The following is an 11170-nucleotide window of genomic DNA, read 5'->3' on the forward strand; positions in this document are numbered from 1 at the left end:
AAGTTGATTTAACATGTCTGTTTGGTGGTAATAAACTCCTCTAGCTTTTTCTAGTCTGGAAATCTCTTTATTTCTTCTTCAATTTTAAATGATAGCCATCTGGGTAAAGTAGTTTTAGTTGTAGGTCCTTTGTTTTCATCACTTTGACTATTTTGTGACAGTATTTTCTGGCTCAAAATGTTTCCATTGAGAAATCCACTAACAGTCTTATGGGAGCTCCCTTGTAAGTAATTGTCCTTCTCTTGCTGCTTTTAAGATTTTCTCATCTTTAATATTTTAATTATGATGTGTCTTGGTGTGGGCCTTTTTGGATTCACCTTGTTTGGGACACTCTGTGCTTCCTAAACTTGTGTGTTTTTTTCTTTCACCAAGTTAGAGAATTTTTGTCATTATTTTTTCAAATGATTTCTCAACCCCTTGCTCTCCCTCTACTCCTTCTGAATCCCTTATGATATGGATATTGTTATGCTTCATGTTGTCCCGAAGGTCCCTTAAACTATCCTCATTTTTTAAATTCTTTTTATTTTTTGTTTCTCTGATTGGGTGTTTTCTGCTGCCTTGTCTTCCAAATAATTGATTTGTCCATCTACTTCATCTAATCTTCACATTTCTGCTGATTCTTTCTAGTGTATTTTTCATTTTTCATTTCTGACTGGGGTTTTTTATGGCTTCTTTGTCCCTTTTATGTTTACTATCTCTTTGTTTAAGTTCTCACTGAATTCACCCATTCTTCCCCTAAGTTCTTTGAGCATCCTTATAATGATTGTTTTGAATTCTGTATCTGGTAGATTGCTTGCCTCCATTTTGTTTAGTTATTTTTCTGGAGAGTTTGCCTGTTCTTTCATTTGAAGCATGTTTCTTTGTCTCCCTACTTTGGCTACCTCTCTCTATTTGTTTCTGTGTATTATGTAGATCTGCTATGTCTCCCAATCTTGGTATGGTGGTCTTATGTGGTAAGTGTTCTTTGGGGCTCAGTAGTACAGTCTTCCTGATTACCTGAGGAAGGTGCTCCAGGAATGTCCATTGTGTGGGTTATATGAGCCCTCCTGTTGTAGTTAGTCTTGATTGCTGTTGGTCTGTCTATGCATGGGGTTGACCCTCATTGTCCCAGTAAGATCCAGTGCATGCCAAAATTTCCCTTTGGGTGTGTGGCTTATGGAGCTAATTGGGTTGTGTTCTGATGTGGTCTGAGCCTCACCACCAGGTTGGTTCTGGGCCTCTTAGGAGGTACTATGGTGCAGGTCAATGTCAAGCACTGCCTGTGATGGGCTCTGGGCTACCTGTTTTGAACTACAGAGTGATCCATAGTTTGTGGCTGCCTCTGTTGAGCCTGGGTATGCATGGGAGGGACCAAGCTGCCCACCAAGGCTGCCCACTATTGGCCTCCACTAGCACCAATCACGGGGGCTGAACAACAAAGGCCTAAGGGACCCTGTCATCCATGTCTGCCTGCCAGTCACCTGTTAGGCTCAGTCACTGATAGAATCTCAGAGGATACATGAGTTGCTTGTGAGAGGCTCTCAGTGAGTTGCAAAGTAGTGATGAGTTGCGTTCTCCAGATTGAAACAGATTCAAACTCTGTACCAGGGCTGAGTCTAAGGCTACTCAGCAAAAGTCTCAGGGTATACCAAGACCAACTGCCACCTGCCAGGTCATTTTTGGTTGGGCAGGGTCTCAGGCTGTTGTCAGGATGAGGCCAGCAGAGTTCATCAGACCCAATTAGACCAATATTTGGCAGTGTAATGGGAATGGTAGCACCAGTTGGGTGTGTGAGGGAAAATTGACCCTTGTCCTAGAGCCACACAACTCAGCTTATCTCCAAATCTGCCCAGAACACCTATAGAGCTTCCAAGACAGTCTGCATTGAAGGCCCAAGCTGGGCATAGCCAGCTTACTCCTCTGCACGGTGCAAGCTCAGTAGGGCGGGTCCACAGGGAATTGAGAGGACGGGGCTAGTGCACTCCTCCAAGCTGATGCAGTATGGAGGGAAGTGCTCCATCCAAGAAAGATAGTGTCTATGGGTAATGTGGGAGAGGAACTTTGCCCAGGGACCCTAGTGGCTGTCCTTTCAGCTCTCTTCCTGGAGCCACACAACACAGTTTCTCCTTGCATGATGATTCTAGTTCACTTTCAGCCATCTTCCCTCTGCCAGAGCCCAGTGTGAGTGGCTGCAAAAATATTTTGTGCAATAGCTCTGTAAGAGGGCACCTAGGTTTCTGGCAGACTTTTGTCTCTACCTGATGGACAGAATGAATTCCCTCTGGTTTTCACAGCCAGATGTTATATGGGTTACTATTTCTGGTGCCTCCTGCTGGGAAGAGCAATGTGGGGTTGAAACTTTCATGCTCCTCAGGGGTGACCTCTAGATTCTCAAATGCTGAACATGGGTGCTGGGCCAGCTTTTTTTTTGGGGGGGGCCTCTGCCCTTCCTACCGATGTTGATGTTGCTTGTTCTGTAAATCCTTGGTTATAAAACTTATTTTCAGCTAATCTTCAGTTGGGTGTTCAGGTTGATTGTTCTATAATTTAGTTTTAATTCCAGTTTAAACCTGGGAGAAGGTGAGGGTAACTTTCATCTACTTTGCTGCCTTCTGATTTATTCTCCGCATTAGCATCAGAGTGACCTCAACACACCTGACCAAGTTACACTCCTGTTTACAATCCTTGGTTATAGTATTCATTTTTGTATTCCTAGTTTGCCTGGCACACATTATTCCTAAATAAGTATGAGGAGTATTTTTAATGAGACAAAGAAGAAAAAGAAAAGGAGAAATAATGCAAGGATCAGTATATTAATTTGTTTATTCAATATTTGAACTCCCACTATGTGTCCAGCACTGTGCTTGGTATTTACAATGGGGAACAAACTATAGAGTTCCTTTCTGCAGGGAGATTTTAGGCTCATTCATTCAATCTAAACAATGAAATAGCTGAAACGCCCCAGGCACTGACTATAAATTAGGTATTATACTAAGTGTTTTACTGAAATGACCTCCTTAGGTATTCACAACCACCCCAATGAGTTAGGCTCTCTTATTATGCCCATTTTGTTCAGAAGACAACTGGGGCATGACAAAGGTAAGTAATAAAAGATGGAGCTAAGATTAGAAACTAGATAGACTTCAGAGCTCTTTCTTAATTCAAATCAATGATATACAGTGACTAAACCATTTGTTAGAAGAAAAGACCAGTGATTCCTGAAGCAAATAGGGGAACAATATAAATCAGAATTTCACCAAATATCTAACTGTATAAGACAGACTTCCAGAGTCAGGCATCACCATGGTCTGCACTGGATTTTCCGAAGCCTCTAAGATTCCTAGTACATAGTAAGAAGACAATTACTTTCTATGTCCCTCAGCTCTTTGTCTAAACATGTTGGCCAAGTTTGTTCTTATTCCAGGATTTTCAGATCAAGAATTATCTAGCTACCTATTCTACATGTTTTTTTATTCTTTTGGTTTCTGGTTTTAATAGCCTATTATTCTTAGTTTGTACCCTTCAAAAATAATTTTATAATCTTCAATCTTTTTAATGTTTAAATGTTTTTAAGTCATTCTCCTAATACACTTTTACTTACCATTTTCATTTAAATTTTTTACTATCTTTTAATTAAACTTCTAAAGATATTTTTACTTTCCACATCTCCATTTTCCTGAATTTGCTTCATTTTTGCTCTTTTCAACCATGTCTCCAACTGTATTCAATTTTATTATGTGAATAAAGGCAATTAATTTAATGTGGTTAAATTGTATGCCTTTTTAGAACTTTAATATAAACTTTTGAATAAATAAAGAAAAAAGGGCCTGTGGAGGATGAGTCCCAAAAGATGCTTCAGGAGATGGTTTCCTTATGGCGAGCCAGTCCAGAAGGCAATGTGGCCCAAGCTGGTCAGGGCTTTGTGTGTGAGGTCAGTCGTGAGGGAGTGTGTCAAAAATCCAGGCTATTGTCTCAGTTCTTTCACTAACTGCTTTTGTGACCTTTGGCAGACCCCTTCCTTGTTCTTCTTAGCAGTAGCAGGAAGAAGCTGAAATAAATTATTTCCATCCATCCAGCTTTAGTAGTGTGTGTGCCCCATGTTTCGGTTGGTAGTGAATTAGCAGAACAAAGCGGAGTGTTTTGATGGAGCTGTGTGAAAATGAATATCAAATTATCAGGACATTGCTTCTTGTTATTTAGTGGCATTCTCAAATAAAATCCCGGATGTATCCCTTACCTTATGCTTAAGCCTTGCTCTGGTCCTCAGCTGTGAGCTTCATCAAAATGTTCCTGGCATCAAAATGTCAACATCAAAATGGTATGAGCCCTTTGGAGAATACCAAGGCTTTTAGTTCTGTAGAACTGGATTTGAAATCCAGGCACAGTTACTTCCTTACCACTTAGCTGAGTGGCCTTGGGAATGAGACACTTCAGCCTTAGTTTCCTCATTTGTAAATTATAGTACTGATGCCAGAAATGTGAAGTTCAGAAATGAAATGTGTCAAGAGCCAATGCATGCTTCATCACATATAGAAAGGAAATAAAGCTTAAGGTAATTTAATGCTCCCAAAAGAAGTTCCTAAAAGAAAATCATCTGTGTTTCACTAAAAAGTTTTAAAATAATGATTTGTAGGTTGGAAGAGTCTTGGATTTCAGAAAGGCCAATGGGCCCATGGACTGAGAAGAAATCAAGGGCTCAAGTGGAAAGAAAAGGCAGAGATAAGACATTCAGACACTCTGAGCACGTACTGAACTTATCAGATGTACAAAGAGTAAGGAATGTTTATGAAAAACAAGCCCCCATGTCTCATTCACTGCTGTCCCCCAGACTAGAGCCCTTGTTTCTGAGTCAGAAGCGAATATCAGCATTTAGAAATGTTATTGTTTACCAGGGGCATGTATTACTATGATGCAGCAACATTACTCTTGAGCTCTGCGTCACCTTGACCTTGTCTGGCCCAGAGGAATCTCAGCAGACTCACTTGTGGCATTAAGTAGTGTTTAAATCAGCTAAAAGGCCCAAAGATAAAGCATATGTTACTCCAGCAGGAAGTTTTGAAACACTTGGTGAACTTGAGAGAAAAAAAAGATATTATAAAATTTGGTTATCTGGTAGCTGAATCCCTGAGGCAAAGCAAACAAGGAGAGTATTAGGCTATTGGGGAGGGTGGGTTAAAACTTTAGCCTGGATAATGATGATAATGACGATGATTGTGGTGATGCTTTCTTGATAATCACAAGGAGAAGGAATGTATTCGAGTTCTAGAAAAGCACCCATATACATGTTCCCAATTTTAATAGGGTCCCTTACCCCCAAGAGAAAGCTTGACCTGAACAGTTATCTCACTTTGAATTTTCATTCTTTTGAAAAAATATGTGGGCACCCACAACATATTACAAGCCTTTCTAGGTGTTCAACATATCAAATCAAGTAAGACATGGGAATTCCTGGATTGAGTTGACAGTCTTATGGGGGTAAAAAAGCTATTGGCAGATCATGGTGTAATCTAATGTGGTGGATGTTATTATAGAAAAATGAGCAAAGTGCTGTGGTTCATAGAGAATGGATCAGCCAACTCTGCCTGTGATAATTATGAAAAGTCTTCATAAAAGAGGTAATACTTCAGCTGGTTTCTTGAGATTTTAGTTAGGTGCAAAGCTTGTGCAAAGAAGGCATGGAGTCAAAAATTGGTATGGCATAGAGTCATGGGCCTAATACGAACCTGGAATATGACAAGAAGACCATAGTGGCAGGAACTTAAGCTACAGGATAGAGTGATAGTAGGGAGAAAGTCTAAAAAGGCACTTAGATGATAGCCTCAGGCCAAGCTAGAGAATTTGGATTTTATCTATAAATTCCAGGAAGGCTAAGAAGAGGTTTTGTTGTTTAAGGTTTTTGTGTTTGTGTGTGTGTGTGTGTTTTATTAATCTGGAATGGGACCTAGTGACTTTGTTTTAAGTAGCATAAATTTAATGGAAAAAAAATGTTTAATCCATTTCACTAAGGAGACTCTGGGGCAAGAAGACCATTTCACAAGCCATTACATCCCTTAAAATTAACAGTTTGGTCCTGGAAGAAGGGATAAATAATACAGTTAGAGAGAAGAGATTGGATTTAAACACACTGGATGACAGATCAGATGTAAGGATATTGGGATAAGATAGAGTTCTTGATGATGGCACCAAGGTTTTAGTGTTCAAGATAGGGTTCACTCATGGGCAAGCAGTCATCCGGTGGGTCAGCCAGGGCTGGCTGATTTATGATCACTTTGCCTGGGTCAGCTAGAATGATGCAAGCTTCTCTTCACATGTGTAACAACCAACAACAAAACCTCATTACTGCACATTTAGCATCCATTAAATCATTAGTGTGCATTAATAAACATGTTATTTCTCATGAGTCTATACATTAGGGAGGCAATTCTGCACTTGTGTGCTGGTCTAGACTCATCTCAACTGAACTCTTATGAACCTGTGGTCAGATGATGGGTTAGCTGGAGGCTGACTGGTATAGGTTGGCCTCATTTGGTACAACCAAGCTCTATTCCTTCATATGATCTCTCATCCTCCAAAAGCTTTTCCCAGCTTGTTCATATACCATACCAGGAGAGAGGGAGAAAGAGAGAGAGAGAGGAGTACAAGACCATTTGAAACCTAGACTCAGAAATGGCACATTTGTATTGGCTTATATTGGCCCAAAGAAGCCACCTAGCTGGGTCATATTCAAGAAGTAGGGAAATAGGCTCAGTCTCTTAATGGGAGCTGCTGCAAGGTCATATTTTGTAGGGTGTGAATATGGGAAGTGAATAGAGAATAGGGGCCATTTGTATAGTCAATCTATCATAGCACCCCAAATATGGAAACCGCCTCACTTGTATTTCTTCTACACATAACCTTAGCTGAATGTCTAAAGCAGATAGAAACTTATTCTGTTTGCTGTATTAATGATATTGATTACTTTGGTGCTGTTCAGTCAATTTCTTATGTAATAGCTCGCTGACCTGGGTTAATGTGGAAGTAACATTTCACCTCACTATTTCTCAAAAGCTGAGCATAATCGGGTGACACACTTATTTTGTTTTTCCAAAGTTATAAGACATAAGAGAGATTAAAAATCCAGGCCAAAGAGTGATTCATTTGCTATTCTTTCTGAGCAGCCTGTGAGCAGAAAAGTTTACAAAGCACATTACACTGGACACAGGAGTAAAGCTACATAGTGATAACCCCACAGAGCTGTCAACTTGAAGATGAGGAGGAACTGGAGCCTGTCCAGTTAGGAAGTGGTTTTCCATATATATTGGTGTATGACCATTAACCTGCACAGATATCTTCAAAACCCCTCTCTCTGGTTTCCATTTGCCTGACTCTCCCCTACCTCCCCCATTAGCCCTTGTGAAATTTAGTAATATAGGTTAAGTGATAATCTCACATAAAGGTAAAATAAAAGGTCACAGGTCACTCTTAGACATCAGACATAGTTCATCCTTACCAACAGATGGGGTGTGCCCAAGCAGGGAAATCCTTATGTGTGTGAATTGGTAGAAGCATTAAACTGACTAAAATCAACACGGTGGGTTAAGTGAATATAGAAACTTTCCTTATATCCCAGGAGTTTATGGCCATGGAATTTAGGGGAGGGAGGCCCAAGAATCTAGATTTCAGAAGACAGAATAACTATCTCTAGAGGAAAGGTTTCTTTGACTAGACAATGCACTCCATGTTTTAATAAACAACATACTCCATGTTGTGCTCATCCACTAATCCAGTCTGCTGACAAATGTCCCCCAGACAATGATGCCTTTGAGAATTACAAGACCTGCAAGCATTTCCATTGGAAACCACCTACTCCTACTAGTACCTCTCTCTCCTTTCATTGGCACACATTGGCAGAGTACTGAAGAGTTTCAACATGGACAAGGCATTCACCATGAAGTTTCCATTGGGACTTTTCATTTTTCCTTAATTTAAAAAAATTTCAAGAAAAATGTAATCATGTTAATGATACTTTAGAAAATATGGACACACACCCAAATCCAACTTTCCCTAAGACAATGGTGGTTAAATTTATTTGCTCCCCATATTTTTAAGTGCACAGGCACCCTTAATGCTTCCATTCTTTCAGGCTGTGGGTTGACTGTATGACCTGAGGGACCTCAGCGAACACAATCTCCTGGCTGGCCTGAGTCAAAGCCCTTTCAGGTGGCAAGGCCCCAGAGTTAGGAGTTTCTTGCTTGGGACCATGAAATTGCTCATGTGGGAGAAACTTGGAAGATACAAAGCCTAGAGCTGTCCAAGTCACCAGACTTTTCATCAATAAGTTGATTATACAGCATGTGACACCCCTTGTGACAGAACAGGTAAATGAACATGAGTTAATGCATAAACTAATGGATCAATGAATGAACAAAAAGAGGAAATATGAGTCAAATCAACTGCTTTCTACCAGTTTATTAAAAATTTGGTATAAAACAATTCTCGGGGGGGGGGGGGAAGATGGGACTATAATGATTATTTATAAAATAAATATATATAAAATAAAAATAATAATATATAAAAATGTTATAATAATATTAGTAGATTTTGACTTTGAAAGGTTTGGATTATCTTGAGATAAACGAGAATTTGATGTATGTAATTTCAGGGAATTACTGAATTACACTACTCCTTTTCCCTATGAAGAGAACATATTTTATTCACCAGAAAATAGCATCCAGATGTTATTTTGTTGATAGTAATTTTTTCAACAAGTATTTATGAAGTACCCTTGTGCTGTGCTGTGAGTTGGGACTACAGACCCAGTCCCCAGTCTCATGGAACTGAGAGCCTCATAGAAGATGCATTGAACAAGCAATTAAAATGATCACAGTTGCTACGAAAGCTATAAGCTGCCATGAGAAAGAACACAAGACAGAGGCATTTCATTCATTCTCAGAGAATAATTTCCCTGAGGAACAGTTGTTTCATCTGAGACCTGAAGGGTAAGAATTTTCAGGGGAAAGGGGTTGGTGACAATGGGAAACCATGCTCTCTACACAAGAACAACATGTGCAAATGCCCAGAGTTAGGGCATATTCAAGGACCTAAAGGAAAATTTGCTGGTAAAAGGAGAAGGCTAGGAGGGCTGTGTGTAGGGATGGGTGGGCTCCCATAAGCTCTATTAAAGGTTTTATTTAGAGTTAGTATTGTTATTAAATCCTTCTTACATCATTTACAAGTAAATCAATTTTCAAGGGAGGTTTTTTAATGCTATTCCTAACACCTTTAGGCATGTCTGTCTATCCTCAGATATACCTATTTCTCTTGTCCCTGGGCCACTCTTTGTCTCTTCCCCCTTTGTAAGTATCTTGAGAGCTGGATCGTGGGAGACCTTACCCTACACTCACTTTGTCATCTCTCCTGGCAGGTTTCAATACACATGCCTACCTTTACGCTAGGCTATTCAAATTCATTGTGCTAGTAAATTTTCATGGGACACTATGAATGTTTCACTCATATACAAATATGTAGAATTTATAGTATTCTATTAAAATAAAAGCAAGGAAATGCAAGGAAAAGGTGAACTAACTGAACAAACCTAAGCAGACCTCTCTGGTTGGCTTGCAATATTTATTCCTGTTAAATGCAAAACGTGTGTTTCTCCAGATGCTGAGCACCTTTTCAAGTAGCTCTTGGCCATTTGTATGTCTTCTTTGGAAAAATGTCTATTTAGATCCTCTGTCCATTTTTTAATCAGATTGTTTGATTTTTTTTTTGTTGTTATTGAGCTGTATGAGTTCTTTATATATTTCAGATATTATGTCCTTATCAAATATATGATTGCAAATATTTTCTTCCTTTCCATAGGTTGCCTTTTCCTTTTGTTGGTGGTTTCCTTTGCTGTGCAGAAGCTTTTTAATTTGATGTAGCCCACTTACTTATTTTTTGCCTTTGTTGCTTATGCTTTTGGTGTCAAATCCAAAAATACTTTGCCAAGGCCAAAGTCAAAGAGCTTACCATTTATGTTTTATTCTAAGAGTTTTATAGTTTCAGGTCTTATGTTCAAGTATTTAATCCATTTTGAGTTGGTTTTTGTGCATGGTTTAAGATAGGGGTACTACAGAACTATTAAGAGCCATTTGCTAATTTAGATGTTGGCCTCTTTGCCCAGCCAGTATGGCTCAATTGGTTGAGCATCGACCTATGAACCAGGAGGTCATGATTCGATTCCTGGTCAGGGCACATGTTCAGGCTGTGTGCTTGATCTCTGGTAAGGGGAGTGCAGGAGGCAACCAATGGATGTTTCTATCTTTCTTCCTCTCCCTTTCCCTCTCTCTCTCTTTCTCTAAAAGTCAATAAAAACATATAAAAAAATAGATGTTGGCCTCTTCGAGATGTAAAGTTAGTCTTGAAAAAAAGTGAGGGCTATATTGCCATAACTGAAATTGAAAAAGCTTTTGTGTCTTGAAAAGGTGTTACACAGTTCTTCTTATTGAGAGTTTACTGTTACATATATTCTGGATTATTTTTCTTATTTAACTATGAATAAATATAATTAAAATTACTACTAAAAATAGAAAAAAATGAAAAAACAAAAAATCTTTATGTTGAGGATGTCATTTTTAGGAGAGATGAGGTGAAATATTTTGATGTCAGCAACTTGCAATCAAATGGTTTGATTTAAGATATGAGTATATGGGTGTGTGCACATATAACATACGTGTGTGTGTATTTATATATTATAAATATATAAATGTCACAAATAATAGAATTTTCTTCTTTTTATGGCTTAATAATATTCTAGTGTATATATAACACTACTTCTTTATCCATTCATATGTGTGTGTGTGTGTGTGTGTGTGTGTGTATACATAGAGAGAGAGAGAGAGGTTGAGTGAGAGAGAGTGTTGTTTAAATGTTAACCACTTGTTGAATCTTGGTGGTGCTCACTGTACTCTCCTTTCAACTTTTTTGAATGTGTGAAAATGTTCAAGGTAAAATGTTTCAGAATAATTTCAAAGCAGTGTGCTAAGTGTCCTGGGGGGAACTATGCAGAGAGTAGGGCTTAGAGAAAGGGTGAACTCAATCTAGTCTTGGGGAGGGACAAATTCAATGAAAGCATATCACAGAGGTAATGTTTGAGCTGACACACTTTATATGTGTTAACTCATTTAATCTTCAAGTGAACCCCTGTGAGGGAGTCACAAATATTACT

The sequence above is a fragment of the Miniopterus schreibersii genome (genome assembly GCF_964146895.1).
Source record: "Miniopterus schreibersii genome assembly, chromosome: 12".
NCBI classification, from domain to species: Eukaryota; Metazoa; Chordata; class Mammalia; order Chiroptera; family Miniopteridae; genus Miniopterus; species Miniopterus schreibersii.